At 43.4% G+C, this 18,757-nt stretch overlaps 2 long non-coding RNA genes across 2 annotated transcripts; one reads left to right on the top strand and one right to left on the bottom strand.

Annotated features, from left to right (window-relative positions):
- Window positions 1–484: 484 nt before the first annotated feature.
- Window positions 485–14,365, bottom strand: LOC140687125 (uncharacterized). Its single transcript, XR_012061243.1, has 3 exons — window positions 14,100–14,365; window positions 2,299–2,855; window positions 485–731 (listed from the first exon to the last, which is right to left on the bottom strand). It is a non-coding gene; the product is annotated as an uncharacterized lncRNA (long non-coding RNA).
- Window positions 14,366–14,539: 174 nt separating this feature from the next.
- On the top strand, window positions 14,540–16,206 carry LOC140686965 (uncharacterized). The gene is made up of 2 exons (XR_012060972.1): window positions 14,540–15,509; window positions 15,792–16,206. It is a non-coding gene; the product is annotated as an uncharacterized lncRNA (long non-coding RNA).
- The last annotated feature ends 2,551 nt before the right edge of the window (window positions 16,207–18,757 follow it).

Consider the following 18,757-nt stretch of genomic DNA (forward strand, 5'->3'; position numbering starts at 1 on the left):
TCAGGCTCTCTTGTGAATCTAACGTACAGCTAAGGTTGAGAACTCCTGATCTAGAGAGAAAAGCAGGTTGTGAAGAGACCCAAATGTGGATCCCAGCTGTGTCCTTAACTTACTCCTTGTAAAATATAGATATAATAGTATCTGGATGGTAATTTACCTCACAGATTTGTGGAGAGGATTACATAAGCTAATATATGGAAGGTGCTTAAACCAGTGTGTTGCTGTGGCTGTGAATCTTTACATTTCTTTTTTTTTAAATTGAAGTATAGCTGATTTTGCTGGACTCCGTAGTTTCAGAAGTACAGCAAAGTGATTCACAGTTATATAGATATATTTTCAGATTATTCTCCATTATAGGTTCTTACAAGATATTGGATGTAGTTCCCTGAGCTCTACAGTACATCCCTGCTGCTTATCTATTTTGTATATATACAGTGATGTGTAGCTGTTAACCCCAAATTCCTAATTTATCCATCCTCCTCCATTTCCCCTTTGGTAACCATAAGTTTGTTTTTCTATGTCGGTGAGCCTGTTTCTGTTTTGTAAATACATTTACTCGTATTGTTGTTTAGATTCCATATATACGTGAGATCGTATAATACTTGTCTTTCTCTTTAAATTTCTTCTTTAGCCTCCCAGCCTCAGTTTCCTCAGCTATGCTGACTATCTCCGGATGTTGGCACAACAAAATCAGATCGTCACTGTGAGATTTCTTGAAACAGCTAGAATCTCTGAAAATACAGAGAAAGGGTATTATTTTCACCACCGTGATTACAGGATGTCTCGTTAGGAGAATTAGCAGTGTTCGTATGGTGGGACTCTCGTCGCTAGAGCTGCCTTATACAGGGTTTCCTGACCTGAATGAGTCAGTGAGACAACCTGTCAATTCACTCAAACCACTAATTTAATGGATTTTTTATTTTCTACTAAATTGACAGACTGAGTAAATTGACCAAATTGACTGGCTGTTTTGATATCATTTAGACTCAGCTTGAGTGCAGCTAATCATGAAGGAGGAAATAATTGTTATTGGCATTGCTGCAGGGATCAAAGCCTCCCCGGTGTGGTCGACGGAGGAACATGAGAACCCTGCTGTGTCCACCAGCCTCAAGCTCCACCAGCCAAGTCTCAGAGAACAAACCCTGCCCAATCCACTGCACTGCACTGTCAGGGTGGTCAAAATAGAGGGCAGACTGGGAGGGGAGGGGGGCTCTCTGATCAGTTAATACGTAAATGTACATTATTGGCATAATTTCACGTGCCCAGTTCTGAGTGTATGGAACAGCTAACAGGGCTGAGGAACCTTAGATGGCCCCTGGGGTCGAGTGAATAATGGCCCCCAAGGATATCCCTTATGTTAATCCCTGGAATCTGAGAACTTTACTTGACAAGGCACAAGGGACTTTGGTGATGTGATTTAATTAAAGATCCTGCAATAGAAGGATTATACTGGTTTACCTGGGTAGGTCCAATGTAATCGCCAGTGTCCTCATGAAGGGGAGACCCAGAAAGATCTGACTACAGAAGAGGAGTAAGACATGTGGGGATGGAAGCAAGAGGTGGAAGCGATGTTAGCAAGGGCCACGAGCCAAGCAATGCAGGGAGACTCAAGAAGCCAGAAAAGGCAAGAAAACAGATTCTCCCTCAGTGCCGCTGGAAGGAACTCGCCCTGCCAACACCTTGGCATTAGCCCAGGGAAACTGACTGCACTTCTGGACTCCAGACTGAGAGAGAATAAATGTGTGTTGTTTCAAGCCACTACTTTATTACGGCAGCCACGGGAAACTAACACACTCCCACCAGCCATGGTCCAGCTGTAATCCTGGGTAGACACGCTTCCAGGCAGGAGGGGATGTTAAATGGCTGCAAAGGGTGGAAGTCCTGTTCTCTGTTTCTGCTTCAAATGAAGCAGTTCTATTTTAAATGTGAGTTCCACATATGATTCCACTGGGGAAAGAAAGGATTCTTCTGAAACAAGGGCAGGGAGCAAACTGAAATAGAGATCGTTAATGTTTGTGTATCTCATCCATGGAAAACGCTTGGATCAGTGCCTGGCACGGAGCTGAACATGATAAAATGCAGTCGTGATGGTGGTGGTGGTGGTTATGACCTGCTCTGCTTCCTTCCTTTTACCAATGACGAACCACAGCTCAGTGCAGCCCAGCCCAACGGCATCCAGCTTTTAGTAGCAGAACCAATGTTAGAACCCAGGTCTTTATGACCCTAGTGTTGACTGCAACCCACAACACCCTGGATCTTCCCCCAGATAGGAAATGCCACTGGCTGACCATGACTTACACCAAAATTAAACGTGCTGCATAAGGGCTGCTTTGCTTTCACACATTTTGTCTGTAGTTCCAAGGAGAGCCGGCCACTCTGGGTGCTCCCTGCGTTGCCCATTCCTTTGGTGGGCCATGGGGCCAGCAGGTGATCTGATATCAGAAGGGGGTGGCTGCCTCTGGTTCTCCCCCCACCTGGCACCCAGCAGCTGGAGAGAAGAACACTGCTTTGCCTGCAGGACAGATGGCCGTGGAGATAGCAGGGAAGGCCGCGGTGGTGGGGCAGGGATGGTGAGGCCGAGGCAGAAGCAGCTGCTGGCTTGTTAAGGGCACTCGGGTGGAATCTGGGCTGTACCAGGCCCAGCCATATGCTCAAATGCAAACCTCAGCTGCTTGCCGACAATCTCTCCTCTAAATGGCAGCAGCCGAGGCAACACATTCTCCCAGCACTGGGGGCAACTTCTCTGGCTGCTCAGTCACTAGCTTTGATGTCTCACTGAGGAGGTGTCCTTTTGGCCAAGCATCAAGTAGAAGGGGTAGGATTTTTAGTCCAGCCGGTACTTTGCTGTAATTGCACTGTACGAGAATAGGGTTGGGGGCAGGAAACAGGGGATGAGCCTGGAAGACAGAGCCCTGCATCATACTCAGAGCTCTCCCTGTCTTTGCCTCACTAGAGATGTAGCCTCATGTCTAAACAAAGCCCCTCACCCGGGCATTCAGGGTTCTCAACTATCTTCTCCCACTCACCACTTTCTATTCTTCCACTCGCCCCAAACAGGTTACTCCTTGACTCCCCAGGTATGCCATTCCATTAGAACACAAGCTTCATGAGGGAAGCAACTTGGAAAATCTTTTCAACACTGTGTCCCCAGTCTGCCATATGCTTGGCATACAGTGGGCCTCAGAAATATCTGTGAAGGAATTACTACCACTTACCCAAGACCTGCTAGGTACTAAACACCATGCTAGGTGTTTTCTGGCATGGGATCTTGGCCAACTTTCTCAACCTCATTTATAATATGTCCACAAGTCTGGAAACTGAGACACAGAAAATGACACCAAGGACATCTTCAACTTGTTAAAATAGAAATAATAGTATCCATATTTCCAGACTTGGTGAACACCATATATGAAACTGGGTAAATAACATGTTCATAGGGTTGAAGTGAGAACCAAAGGAGGTAATATGCATGAAGTGCTTAGCTCGGTACCTGACACAGAGAACAGCTCAATAGATGTTAGCCATTACTACCATGTTGCTATTTCCACAAAGATTAATAAAATAACAATGAACACTGGAGACATATAAGTAAATAATTACAGTCAAAAACAAAAGATGCTGTCACAAGAGTACAGACAAACTTCTGTGTGGCCCCAGCAGCTCAATCTTAAAAATATATTTAGAAACAGAACACTTTCACACCATTTCCACCAATACCATTTTAGTCCAAGCTACCATCATTTCTCACTTAGACTATTTCATTTGCCACCTAACTTTCTTCTCTGCCCTCGCTTTTGCCCTTCCCCTTCCTCCCTGCCCCAATCTATTCTCAACACAGCAGTCAGGGATCCTGATAGAACTTAAGTCAGCTCATGTCACTCCCCTGTTCAAAACTCTCCAGTGGTTTTCTATCTCTCTCCAAGTAAAAGCCAGAATTACTATTGCCTACTGTGATGGTTAATTTTATGTGACAACTTAGCTGGGCCTCAAGGTGTTCAGACATGTGGTCAAACATTATCCTGGATGTGTCTGCGAGGGTGTTTCTAGATGAGATTAACATTGAAATCTGTAGATTGATTAAAGCAGATTGCCCTCCTAATGTGGGTGGGCCTCCTCTGATCAGTTGAAGACTTGAATAGAACAAAATGGTCGAATAAGAGAGAATTCCTCCTGCTTCACTGATTTGAACTGGGCCATTGGTCTTCTCTTTCACACTCAGCCTGCACCACAGGCTTTCCTGGGTCTCCAGCTTGCAGACAGCAGATCATGGGACTGCTCAGCCTCCATAATTACATGAGCCATTCCTCATAATTCTCTTAATTATGTAATTATATATGTAATATTATATGTGTAATCTATATATATATTATATATATATATATATATATATATATATATATATATATGTATATTTGTATAAAAAACATAACCTGTGTGGGGCTGGCTGTTCCTGCAGCATGGAGCCATCCTGGGCCCATCTGCAGCCTCTGCAGCCTTAGTAGATGCTCTTCCATAGTGGTCAGGCCCTGGCTCCGCCTCTGGTTACCCTGTACTGTCCACATCATTACAGTTCAGTGTGCAAGACTTTTCCTTTTTCCTCAAAAGCCTCTCTGCTCAGTGCTCTGCAGCTTTGTCTGTGCCCACCAGCCCTCTGGCCTGTCCTTGATCATGCAATTTGCTGAATCATTCATGAAAATAAATCCCCAATATATCTACATCTGGAGAACTCTGCTTAATGCACTTAGAGGCCACCCAACCTAACCCCAGCACCCTCCCCTGCATTACCATTATTTCTTGGATTTCAACTCTTTCCACCTTCCCCTTTCTCTCTTTGTTCAACATGTTGGTCTCTTTGTTGTTCCCCAAACGTGCAGAGCCCAATTAAGTTTAAAGACCTCAGTGCCCACCGTGCCCTCCGCCTAGAATGCTCTTCCCTCCAGTATCTACGTGCCTCCACCTTTACTTTTGTCAGGTCTCTATCCAAATGTCATATGACTGTGAAGGTTTCCCAAACGTACTTACATGAAATTGTGTGTACACACACACATATCCCTTTTCACTTCATTTCCCTTAAGTTGCTTTAATGTTCTCTATAGCATTTATCATTACCTGACATACTATATCTTTATTTGTTTATTTGTTCGATGTCTGTCTGTTTCTTCCAAATAGAATATAAATTCCTTGAGAGTAGGAATTTGGCTTGTTCATTGCTGTGTTCCCGACACCTAGACTGGTACCTAATACAAGTGCTTGGTAGTGCTCTATGCCTAGTTGTTTATCGGACAGATGAATCTATTAAAATTTTATGTTTGATTTCAGGAGAGAAGGGTATTGAAGACCGATTTCAATAGAGGATATAGAGACAATCGGAGCAGAAGACTAGGGTTTTGCAGAGGGTTGGTTAAGAATTAGGTAGCAAAGAATTCAGAGTTTTGTCCTCCAACAAAGACCTGGAGGACAGACACTCTATACTGCTGATTAAGGGCTGATCTTTATGCTTTAACAGCCGGCAGAGCAAAGAGCATGTTTGACATCCTTGCCTATAAATTAAGAAGCCCAAGCAGAATATAAGCCTGAGGTGAGTTGAGTAGCCCCATGAAGGATCAGGATTTTTCTCAGAAAACAGCTCTGGGTCTGCTCCAACACTGAGATAAATTGGAGACAGAGACCCTAAAGTTCAATGCCAATGAGAATAGCTGCAATATTTTTAGTTGGAAATAGCCCACCAGAGCCATAAAAATCTCAATGAAGAAATCAAACATAGAAGGTCTAGTTTTAAGCAATGTGACATCCTGGTAAAATCTCCAAGAGAGGTGGGTAGTGAAATATTGCCCCTAGTAAGTAAATGAGTTGTCTTGCAATAAATGCTTGTCAGAAGAAAGAAGTTGAGAAGGGTAAAGTTGTAATGTACATCATGGTGAGGAGGAAGAGGCTGCAGGCTGGAGCTGGAGAGAACTGGCTCCGGGCTACACTGGAAGGGCAACCAAATGGGGGGCCCAGTGCTTTCTAACTGCTCTCACTTGTGAGATGGGGTGTTAATTGCTATACCTTATTCCATAGGGTAACCACAAGAGTCAAATGAAGTAAAGTTTGTAGAGGTGGCTTAGAGAATGGTAAGCCTCATATAAACATGAGATAACAGCAGTACAAAGGTTCCTGAAGTGGATTAACTGCTACTTGGGAAACGGCCTAACTGAATTAATGCTATGCCTATGACACAGCTTGCGTCCCCCATCCATGGAAGAGATCCTTCCTTTCCACCTCTCCCGCCCATCCCAGCCTACTGCCGGGCAACGCGGCACTGTCAAGCTGGACACAGACAAGAACTTGTCTCTTTGACATGCCACCTCATAGAGCCCTGTTGACAGCTGTAATCAGCTGTTACTGGTGATAAAACTCATATGTGTTTGAAATGACATTATGTCCAAGGTTCTTCATCACAGCATTGTTTATAACTCAAAAAGAAAAAATAAAGGTTGATAACCATTTGTTGATTAAAAAAAAAAACGGAGATACCTGTGAAGAATGAAATTCTATGCAACAATTCCTAGGAATCTAAGAAACTCTTCAGATACTGCTAGGACCTCACTGCCAAGAAATATTGCTAAGTTTTAAAAAAGAACAGAACGGTGTGCATATAGGTATGCTACTATTAAATAAAAAGATAAATGTATGTATGTGGAGGGTATTACTTGGATTGCATAGAATAACTCTGAAAGTATACCCATGGAACTAACAATACTGTTGCCTCCAAAGAGGAAAAGCAGATAACTGAACGAATGAGTGAATGAATGAATGAAAAACAGAGATGGAGATAGAGGTGTTCTCTGTATACCCTTGTAACTTTTGAATTTGTCCCACATGAATGTATTTCCTAAAAAAATTAAACTATAAAAGGACGGGGGGAGAGTAGAATTCAGTGGTAGGGTGCACGCCTAGCATGCATGAGGTGCTGGGTTCATTCCCCAGTACCTCCATTAAAAATAAAGAAAGAAACCTAATGATACCTCCCCGCAAAAAACAGGCAAAATAAATAAATAAAAGAAATAAATAAAAGGACAATATGAAATGCATTAGACATGCTCGTTGTAGAAAAACTTCAAAATACAGCAAAGTATAAAGAGCAAGTAGGTATGACTCCATAGTCTCATAGCTGGCAATTATCGTTATTAATGCTGGATGTACTTCTTTCCAGTTGTGTTCCGTTGCGTATTTTACATAACTAAGATCACATGGCTTATAGATTTTAATATCCGACCCTAACATAGAACCACAAGCATTTTCCCACATCGCTGAAATGTTAACAGAAAAATTACTTTAATGAATAATTTTTACTCCATCATATGAATGCATCACAGTTTAACTAGTACCCTGGAACACTTAAGCAGCTTCCAATTTTTTGTCATCATTTTTGGGCATTGATCTCTGACTGAGTTTCTGATTACATCTGTAAGCTGAATTCCTAAAAATAGACTTACTGGGTGAAAGGGTATGATTCCCCACCCCACCCCAGTTTCTTGATGCAGACTGCCAGAGTCCCTCAGAATTCTTACACCAATTTACTCTCCTAGCAGCTGTAATGAGAGCACCCTTTGCACTATAACCAGGGCTGTTTTGATGTCACCAGCAGGTGCCAGAACTCTGGCCATTCTCTACCTCTGGATCAGAAACAAACAGGACAGCCACTCTGACAGCCAGCAGACATAAATTATACAACTTTGATAACTGCTTTATAAAAGCATTATTTTTTGGATTCCTGAGACAGGTATCCAGAATTGGTAGATAATAAAAGTACCATTATCATGAAGAATAACACCGTCCCAAGTATTCTTTGTCCCTCCTTGAGAGAAAACTCTATTTCATAAAGCAACTTTCTCTACTTACAACCAAACATTCCAGGCTTTAAATTAAGCCACACCAACTGTGCTGCCAAAGAATACCAACAGTAAGTGGATTTCAAGTTGGTTTCAGAAGCAAGACTTCTGGTCCGAACATGGCTACGTAAATAACTAGGCTTTTCCCCATTTTCCTCCCCGCCCTGGAAATCACACAAAAGCAAAAAGAGAATTATACACTGCAGGAACTGTGGTTTCCACAGAATTTGGAGACAGATACAATCCAGATTCCAAGGTGCATGTAAGGGCCCCCTAAATTGGCCGAGATTGGACTGAGATTCAGCTTGGGGGGAAGTGAACAGCAGAAGCAAGGAAGGTACAGGCAAGTCCAGCGGGGACAAATGTCAGAAAGTGCCACCTAAATGACATGGCCTGAAGGGAAAGGCTCATCCCACATTCACAGGGACCAGGCGAATGGAACTGGTGACGTGGGCCCTCTGGGGGCCTGTTGGCTCATAGCAGCAGAGAGGAGGCAGGATGCCCAGAGAATCATGCGCTGAGCCACATCACAGCAGCAGTCTACCTCCACGGAGCAGAGGAGGAAGCATCAGGGGCTGCCCAGGCCCCTTTCCACACAGGATCTTCCAGCAAAGCGCTGGCTCACAGAACCCAACGCATTGCACAACAGCCATGAGGACAACAACGGACTGTTATCGGCATTCGTTGCTGGAATAAGAAAGGTAATAGTAGTAACCGCAGGTCATATCATACAGACCATGGCTACACAACAGCAACTGTAATGCAGAAACTGGTTCAGCATCAACGCAGAGATGCCATAGGGAAAAAATACAGCCAAAAGGCAGAAAAAACCCGATACATTCCAAAATTTCACAATGAAATGTGGCTGGAAAAACTCAGAAAAGAGGTAGAAATAAACAGAACAAACATCACAGAAATGAAAACAATGTATGAAGGCACAAAAGGCAGAACAGGGTTGGGTGGGTGGATATAGCTCAGTGCGTACTTAGCCCGCACAAGGTCCTGGGTTCAATCCCCAGGACCTCCATTAAAAAAATACATTAAAATAAATAAATAAATAAATAAATAGCCCCCACCCCCAACACCAACAAAAAAAAAAAAAAAGGAAAAGAAAAAGACACAAGAGGCAGAACAGATACACAAGAAAACACAATAAGGGATATAGGGGCAGATATGTGAAACTCGAAGAAGGGAGACAAAATGAAACGAGGAGTTTCATAAGATAAGAGATAAAATTACAGATATGAAAGACAGGCAAAGGAGATCTAATATTAGACTCCAGTAAAATATAAAAAAATAAAATGAACCAGAACAGTGAAGGAAAGCAAATATTTAACAACACAATTCAACAAGCCTGAAATAAAATGTTTGAGTCTACGTGTTGAAAAGGCGTATCATGGTCAGGGAACCTGACCCAGAAATAGTCAACACTGAGACATCTCCTGGCAAAGCTGCTGGGCTTTAAAGATAAAGACTCTTTTGATCCAATATTTGAAAGTTCAATTACAAGAGAAAAAGATCAGGCTAACTTGAGATTTCTCCACATTCAACACTTGAAGACGCTGGAGAGATGCCTAAAAGTCCCCAAGGATTCAACATCTGAGCCAAGAATTTTATATTTATCCAAACTATCCTCCAAGAATAATGACTATGAACAAACAGTTCTGAACCTGCAAAAATTTAAGAAGCGTTGTCCCACAGTCCTTCTTGAGGAAACTTCTAGAGGATAAAACACAGTCGTGTGAGGAATGCCTGGGGCACTGGAGCAAAAGAACTGGCTGTGAATCTTAAACACATGCACCTTGGAGCAAGAAATGAAACACTAACACAGGTTTGGGTGACAAAAGAGAACGTGCGTGTTACATACCCTGACAATCTAGAAAGGCGCAAAAAGCCCAAGAACACAAAAAGAGGTTAAAAAAGTGGACACGGGAAGACAAAGAAGGAAGGAGATACAGTAATTCTGTCATTCACTTCATCTGTAACAGATAAGAGTCAAAGGATATTATTTAAAGCTGACAAATCAAGTAATCGAGGTATATGAGAAGCAATAAAAGCCTATTGACAGTTCAGGTGTAAACTGCAAGCACGACAACATGACTGACTGAATTTGGGAAACTAAGGAGAAGGAAAGAAGGACAAAAGAACAGGAAGCACATTAAGTTTACAACTGTCCATATTAGGAAACCATTATATCCTCTGTAAAGAAATAGAGACGGTGAGGGGAGGGTGATAGCTCAGTGGGAGAGCACCTGCTTAGCATGCACAAGGTCCTGGGTTCAATCCCCAGAACCTCCTTTAAAAAATACAAACATTAATAAAATAGACTTTAGGAAAAAGGAAACTTTAAAAAGAAGCAAAAGAAATAGAGACAACAAGAAGTATGTAAAGCTATAATTAATTTTATAAAGGTAACAATTAGAAAAAAACCCACCAGTCCTCCTAAATATCAGAACTACACACACACACACACACACACACACAAAGCAAAGATCACAGAGAAAATGCACAGAAGTAATTATAAAAAAGAGTACACATAAAATAACATGAAAAACTAAGCCCGAGCATACCTATCAGTATGTAAATCAGTCTCAATCATTAAGTTTCTCAGATCATAGCGCAAAGAAAATCCAAAACTCTATTTTGTAAAGAGACAGAGTAAAACAAAGAGATTAAAAAAAAAAAAAGACTGGACAAAGGTAAACCAGGCAAAAGCAAACAAAACAAAAGCAGAGTTTATGATATTAATATTAGACAAGGCGTAATTGAGGCCAAGAAGAATTAAATGTTACAAAGAAGAGCACTTTATAATGCTAAAGGGGACAATTCACAATTAAGATATAACAGTCATGAATATTTATGTACCCAATTACATAATAGCAATATTCCTAAAGCAGATATTATCTAGACATATAGAAAAATAAACAAAGACTCACCAACTGCTGAAGACTTTAATTCAATTCTCCCAGTCCATGATAGAGCAAGATGACCAAACATAACATAAATCTGGGGTGCTTCACACCCCACAATGCCCCATGCAAAATGACACAGGCACAGGTTATCTATTTCAGCACTGTTCGTAAAAGCACAACTTTCCTGTTCATCAATAGAGGACTAGTTAAATAAGTAGGGGATAACAATTCAATCGGCTGTACCATAATGAAAAAGAAAAGGAAAAAAAAAAAAGGATGAGGGTCTCCATGTGCTCATGGAAGTCCGTTCATGTGTTCTATGTGTACAATGGCGCCCTGCCTCCTCACTACTTGGTTCTTGTAGTGGCTAGCTACACTGCTGACAGTTCCACACTCGCCCCTTCCCAGAAAGGAAATTGTGCACTCAAGTCCACTGCCATTGACTTGCCTGGGTTGACCATGTCACATCCCAACAGAACGTTTCAATGTAACTGCAGAGCTCTGCTCAGACTACCTGATATTCCCCTCTGCCAGAAGAGTGGGCATGTACCACACTGGGACTCCTCTTCCAGCCAGGGTCCCAGAGTGATGAGATGCATGGAGAAGAGACCCGACCTGCAAACCCACAGCAGCCCACCTGAAAACAAGAGTGAAAAATTGCCATTTGTTTCTGTGAGCCACTGAGATATGAGGCTGTTTGTTATGTGGGCAAAGCTGGCCGATATAGAAATAGTCTGAAAGCGGCAATTTTAGGAAAGGTTGGATTTTACTCTCTTACTGTCAGGAGATTTTCTCCACATGATACCCTGTAGTACAATACCTAATTTCATTTGTTTATTTCACAAAACACTTAGTAATCACTATACACTAAAAACCACTCCAAGCACTTTACAAAAAAACTGCTTTACTCAATTGTTGTAATACTCAATAAGCTAGGTTCCCTTATTTTCCCCATTTCACAGATGAGGAAACTGAGACAGAGAGAGGTCACAATCACACAGCAGGGAAGCAGCACAGTTAGAGCTCAAATCCAGGTAGTCTGGCGCCAGAGTCCACGTCCTTAACCACCATGCTATGCAGTTATCAGAGCCGTTGATATTTATTGAGTTAGTTTACACTAAGCACATTCAATCTTACTTGATTCTCAGGATAACTCCAGGAACTGGGGAGAACTGAGACTAGCGATGCAAAGTTACTGACCCAAGGTTACACATTGACCTTGACGGCGATGATGCTTCAGGAAGATGATATTCTATAAAGAAAAAGCCTCAGTTTTGAGGGGGGTAAGGAGGTGGGAAGGGATAAATTGGGAGTTTGAGATTTGCAGATACTAACTACTATATATAAAATAGATACACAACAAGTTTATACTGTATAACACAGAGAACTATATTCAACATCTTGTAGTAACCTATGAAAAAATACGAAAGTCAATATATGCATGTATATGTACGACTGAAACATTAGTCTGTACACCAGAAATTGACACAACATTGTAAACTGACTACACGTCAGTTTAAAAAATCAAAGAGAGAAAAAGAAAAAAGAAAGAAAACCTCCAAATACTAATATACCCTTCCTGTTCAAATTTGGCATGGGGTTGGGGAGCGGAGGTGGTGGGCAACAACTGAATCTTATCACTATATTTCCAATTCTGTGTATTTATCACCATCACAATCATTAATAAATGTGTGCTGGACGTCTACATCAGTAAAGGCATTGTGCTAGGCTCCCTTGCCCAGTTAAGACTGGAGACATAGACTTACTCTAATTAGGTCTTGATACGGTGTAAGAAGAAATAAACAAACACCCCTGTGGACCAGGAAGCATCCGGCACCCTGGTCAGGTGGCTCTCACTAGGTGACTGCAGTTTTCACAAGACTGCATAGCAGCCAGCTGCCCCAGAAAGTAGCAGGAACAGAAAACACAATATTCCTGTCCTCTTCCTGTTTCATTATCACCAGGGAGGGTGTCGGCATTAAAGGAGCAGTGTGAAATGGACAATTCACACGTCTTCTGAGTTTCTCAACAGTGTTGGTCCCTGCTGTTGCCACAGCTGCCGTTTCCCCCGCTGCCTTGAAGTCTTCTCAGGATAAGAAGAGTATTAGACCTGGACTAGAGGGGAAGCATGTGCTAACAGGTGCACGCACGTGCGTGCACACACATGCACACACACTCCCTACACCCATTCTCCACTCCCAAGAAATGGCAGGAAATATGGAGAAAAAAAAAAGGCAGCAAGCATTCAAGGAAGGAGCCCTCTTTCATTGCTGGAAGTTTCAGAAAAGCAATGGAGTCCTCTTGCAGCTCAAGGCAACAGCCCAACAGCCCCAGCAGACTCTCTCTTCTCCAGTCTCTCCCTGAACTCAGTGCCAGACAGACCACCTCTGGAAAGGAATGCTACAAGGGCCTTGGAGGTAAATGGGATGTAGCCAGAATAAGAGCCTGCCTGGATCTCTGCCCAACAGCCTTCCTGGAGCCTCCGGGACCCAGGTGAAGGCTCAGTCCTGCCCAAAGCTCTGGGCCACTCTTGCCTTTAATTAGGGAGAATTGGCAGCTTGACTTCCATACTCTGAGCATTCAGACTTCAGGCAGCTCAGCTCTGATTAGGTGGCCTGATTCTTAAAACTGATCTTCTTCCCCACTGGCACCTGTATTAGGATTCTCCATAGAAATGGAAGCAATAGGAGATATATATGTAAAGGATTCATTATGAGGAACTGGCTCCCATGACTATCAGGGTTAAGCCCCATTATCTGTAAGCTGGAAAACCAGGAAAGCCAGTGGTGCGATTTTAGTCTGAGTCCAAAGGCCTGAGAATCAGGAACACTGACAATGCTAAGTCCCAGTCCAAGGGCAGGAGAAGACTCATGTCCCAACGTGGGACGCAGGCAGGCAGGCAGGCAGGCAGGCAGCCAAAGAGGCAAACTCCTCCATCCTCCACCTTTTTGTTCTGTTCAGGCCCTCAAAGGATTGGATGATGCCCACCCACGTTGGGGAGGGCCATCTATTTTACTGAGTCCACCCATTCAATTGCCAATCTTATCCAGAAACACCTTCACACTATTTCAGACGTACCCAGAAACAGTGTTTTCATCTGGGCTTGGCCCCATCCAGATGACACACAAAATTAACCATATCAGCACTTGTATTCTGGCCTCTGGCTGCCAGACCCTGTTTGATAAACTGCCTGCAACACTAGTTCCTCCAGGGAAGAAATCTGCCAGGCGTTTGCTCGTCTCTCCTTTCAAGGCCGAGTTCCCCACCATAAAAATCCACCTGATTACTTCCTGCTGAATCATTGGTTACTTGCCTGTCATTTGGCATCTTATTTGGTCCTATTATAACACACTCCATACTGCAAAAGAATTTGGGGATTAAATGTCCCCTCACTGGCACCTTCAGCCCTTTGGGGGAAGGGTCTTGTACGTTCTGTGTCTCATTCATTCATCTGTGTGCCCCCTAACAAACAGCCCCCAGAGGAGGCCCTCAGCCAAGAGTTGTTGAAGGAACCCCCTCTCTTCAGCCACGGTGGTCTGGCATCCTTCCCACCCTGCTTCCCGCGGTGGCTGACATGCAAAGAAAGTTCAGGTTAGCCCAGGAGAGGTAGCAACAGGAAGCCAAGAGATACACTTGCCTCACAAAGCCCAGCGGAAGGAGACTGTTCTGCCTGTTTCTGTCCCTGTTGCTACGGGGACAGAATGCCTCTTATGTGGCACATTCATGTACGTGGAGTACATCTTCCCAGCAGCCTCTCTGAGTGGGATTCCCACTGCAAGGGTCAGGACTTCCTCTCCTGGGTGGCACTAGATGCCATCACAGGGGCCCGAGAGTCTACAAAAAATGGAGAGACCACCTCCCTCTCCACTCCTCAGCTCTTGTTTTGTCCTTCTCCATCTTTCATCATCTCTCCCTCCCTTCCTCTCCAGCCCAAACGCTCAGATAGAGACAGCCAACTGGCCTCTCAGGGTCTTCTCATAAAGATGGGCATCCGATCTGTGAGAAGGGGAGACAAAGTCACCTCCAGGTCAAGGGGACATGGTTATCTGCTCAGCAACAACGGAGCCAGTATGAACACAGCTGCCCTCACGTGAAGGAACAAAAAAATGGCCTGGGTGATGGCCATCTTGGGAAAGAAAGGAAGTAAGCATTTATTGAGCAACTACTTCATCTATAAAATGGAGTTGATGAAGTAATTGAGATGGATAGATCCCAAGTAACACTTAAATTATAAAGCCAAGACTTGACCTTAACTTCGATTTTTCTGAACCCCAGTTGGATGCCCTTTCCACTGACCTGAGTACCTTCCACAGATGGTGAGAAAGCATCATTCTAGCCAATGGCTTTCCCTTCAATGCTTCAAATAGGTCCCCTTAAGTTTGACTTTTGCGCCAAACCCCTCAACCCCCAAGTATTTCCAAAACAGTCGAAGGGTTGGGAAGGCAACAAGCGAGGAGGAAAAGATCAGCCAACTCCACTGGTCCCTTGGTCCTCTTACCTCTTCTGCTGTCTGGTCTGGGGTCATGCTTCTGACCTGTCTGCCGCATCTACAAGTTCTGATGGGATTTCTGCACTTCGGGGGGATCAAAGTCCCCCCAGCCCCATTCTCTCGTTTCATAGTACACGTTTCCATCCTGCCATGGCTGAAGGCTATGTTGACTTTGAAATGGTGATTCTCAAAATGTGGTCCAGATCCGGCAACATCAGGGAACTTCCTAAAACGGTAAATTTTTAGGCCCCACCCCAGACCCACTAAATCAGAAACTCTGGGAGTGGGACCCACCAGCCACCTGTCCTTTAACCAGCCCTCCAGGTGATTCCAAAGAGCCTGGAGTCCGATAACCCCAGGGTTTAAAGCCTGATTCTCTTGCCCTCTGAATACAGCACCTCTTACCAGCCCTTCTCCCATCTCTTTACCTCCCAGGGCCCAGTTGAACAAAGGTGGTATTTCGGTGGCAGGTGAGATTTAAACATTGCTAAAACTGGCATTTTTCCTCTTTTCCAGTTCTGTCGGCCACCTGACTGCGATAATACTCCAGAGATCCCACCCTTGGAAAATTACGATTCAGAATCAGAACAGATTATTTTAAAATGCTTGTTGGCACATCGATGCCACTGGCTGGTTTTGACTGACTAATTAATACTTATTTGACCTGAATTAATGCCAAATCTTTGTAAAATGATGGAGATTTGCTGGAATACAGCAAATTTGAGAATACAAAAACCAAAGGCACGTGGGAGTGGATTCAGCACCAGGCTGACATGAGGATTAACGTACTACTTCAACTGCTACATTATTTGAAGTTTGATTTTTCCTCTTTTCTCCTCTCCACCCCCACCTCCTTCTAGGAAAAAAAAAATTACCAGAAGACACGAGCATATTGTCTTCCCTTCTCCCAAATAAAGGTAAACTGACAGCACTTTCAATGAAAGACTCTGCATGATTGGAATTAAATGTCAAATACGATTTTCTGTTGGCAATTCAAAGTGTTGGTGTCAAAACCATAACTGACAGTACGGCTGGAGATTAGTATCTGTCTGGATCTCAGCGTCACGCTGTGGGGAAGGTTTATGATTTAGTAGATTAACACAGTTCTCTTCACACCACCACTTAAGAGATAATTTGTTGAAGCAGGAGCCGATTAGACGGCGGTTGCCCGTGAACAGGAGGCCCCCTCCCCTGGAGTTCTGTCAGGCGTTTGATGGTACACCCTGCCCCCTGTGGGGGTCTGCTGTCCTTCCAGGTGACAGGCAGGCAAGGTGAGCGGGCCACAGCAGCCAGCCGCCCGGCTGTCAGTCGTCACCAGTGATGTTTGCTGGCGATGTCTCAGGGAAAATGGAGTTCCTATTGATCCAACCAATATGAAATGGCCTTCCAGGTTGGAGATTTGATTTATTCAGTTTCTGCTTCTCACATGGGATGGAAGGAGGAGGGGGACTTCCTGGCAAGTCACTGAATCATGTGCTCTACCACTAGATTTCTCCTTGTTCTAGAAAAAATGATGACACTTGGGGCTCAGAGAGGTTAGGCGACCTGCCAAGATCACAGAGTTTGGGAGGAGAGGGAGCTTGTGTGTTGGTATTGCTTGAGACTCACAGAGTGACAGACACTGTCTTCCGCACTTATATGTCCAAAGTCGTGTGTAAGATTCACAGTCTTTGATGTTGTTATGGGGGAAGACCAGGTTAAGGGTGTAAGTAACTTGCATAAGCAAGTCCACAGCAGAGATGAGTTACAACGAGGTCTCCAAATTCCCAATTCAGCGTTCCCTGCAACACCTTGTAGAGTATCTCCAGAATAAATATTCCAAATGTGGAGTAGATAAAAGGGCTTCGAAAACTATGCTTCTATCTTGCACCCATGACATTTCTGCTGAGTGACAGTCCATAGAACCCAGATAATAAAATAAATAAAACAGATGCCCTGTGTTGACCAGCCATAAATTGTCACTGGTCCTTGACAAGCCTGATTTAAGAGTTTCATCTTGCAGAATCTATGTTTGTTTTTTCTCTTTTTTTCCCCTCTTGCCTCCACTTCTGGGGAAGAAGGAGAAACAGTGAAAGCAGTCGGTTCTCTGCAGCATTTCTATTACCCACCAAAGCCAGGATGTGACAGTGTAGGAGACTCACAGATAATGTTCAGATTCTGGTTTTAGAGTGTTTATGCTCTTCTGGGTGAACTCTGACATCCAAATGCATTAATGCAGTGCCATTTTCAACTCTCTTGCCAATCTCCATCCTTGTACGTATCAGAATTTTAATGCCTGCTTCCCTGTTTGAGTTATGGTAATTTATTGTAATAGTGCATTTTGACCTTTTCAGTATTTTGTATTTTTATTGGATAGCTGTTTCACCTCCTCCCTGGAGGGTTAGCCAGGCTGAAAATGAGAGAGAATGGTAAGACCAACCAATCAAAATACAGAATATTAAAAAGGTCAACACACAAGAGCAAACTACTAATTTTGAAAACACACAAACGAGAAAAGAATGAAAGCTCCAAACAGCATACTGACCAGAGCAAGAATAAGTGGATAGAAGGCTAAGGGGTTCCTCTGAACCCACAGCACAGCAGTTAGTTCAGCCACTGAATGTAAACTAGCCGTCATCAGAAACCAAAGGAGAGTAGAATCAGTGCAAACTCCAAAGGGTGTAAACTGTACCTTTTCTGTTTCTACTTGGTCAGTGCGAACAGCAGAGAGGTGGTGGTTTGAAAGTTCCCAGCCTGGAGATGCCAGGGCACTTTTGAATAGGCAATGACCAGAGGATGCATCGAAGATGTCATGTCCAACCCTCCACCTACAAGCAGATGAAAGCCTCTGGAATCCAGAATTGATGCTCATCCGTTTCTTTTTTCCAGCAAAGGGAATCCCCAAACCTCCTGTCTTGGCTATTTTCAGTCGAACAATACAAATTAAAGCATAATAAAAAGCAAATTTGGACAATCAAGATTAAGAGATTCTTAAAAGCTCAAGCGGACATCCAGGTCTAGTCAACTGAAGGCTATGGTCACCAAACCACTGGGGAGCACACCGAGCAAGTCACCTGGGTGTAGCCCCCTCATTCACTGAAACTTACATTGCACTGGCTGTTCTCAATGCAGAACAACATACACAGAAGGTTCCGGACATCCCAGGAGGGCTGGCATTAGAAAACGGGAAAGAGCCACTTTAAAAGAATCCATGTATAACAGGGACCAAAATCTCGGTGTAAAAAGTGAAGAGATTTTGACTGCAACGTCATCTTGAAGAATAAAATGAAAATGTATGAAGAGATGATTTTGCTTCCTATTTAGTAACATGTAGGTTAAAATTCTGATCATCTTCTCAAAAGCAAAAAGGATTTGAGGGTTGACTGGGAGTTGTGCTGGGCACAATTTTCCCAACCATGTTTTCTGTGAATATAGATATATTATCCTTCACAACACCTTTGACCCAGTCATGAAAAGTATAACTTTCACAATCTTGAGAGATA

Source organism: Vicugna pacos, chromosome 18 (assembly GCF_048564905.1).
Source record: "Vicugna pacos chromosome 18, VicPac4, whole genome shotgun sequence".
NCBI classification, from domain to species: Eukaryota; Metazoa; Chordata; class Mammalia; order Artiodactyla; family Camelidae; genus Vicugna; species Vicugna pacos.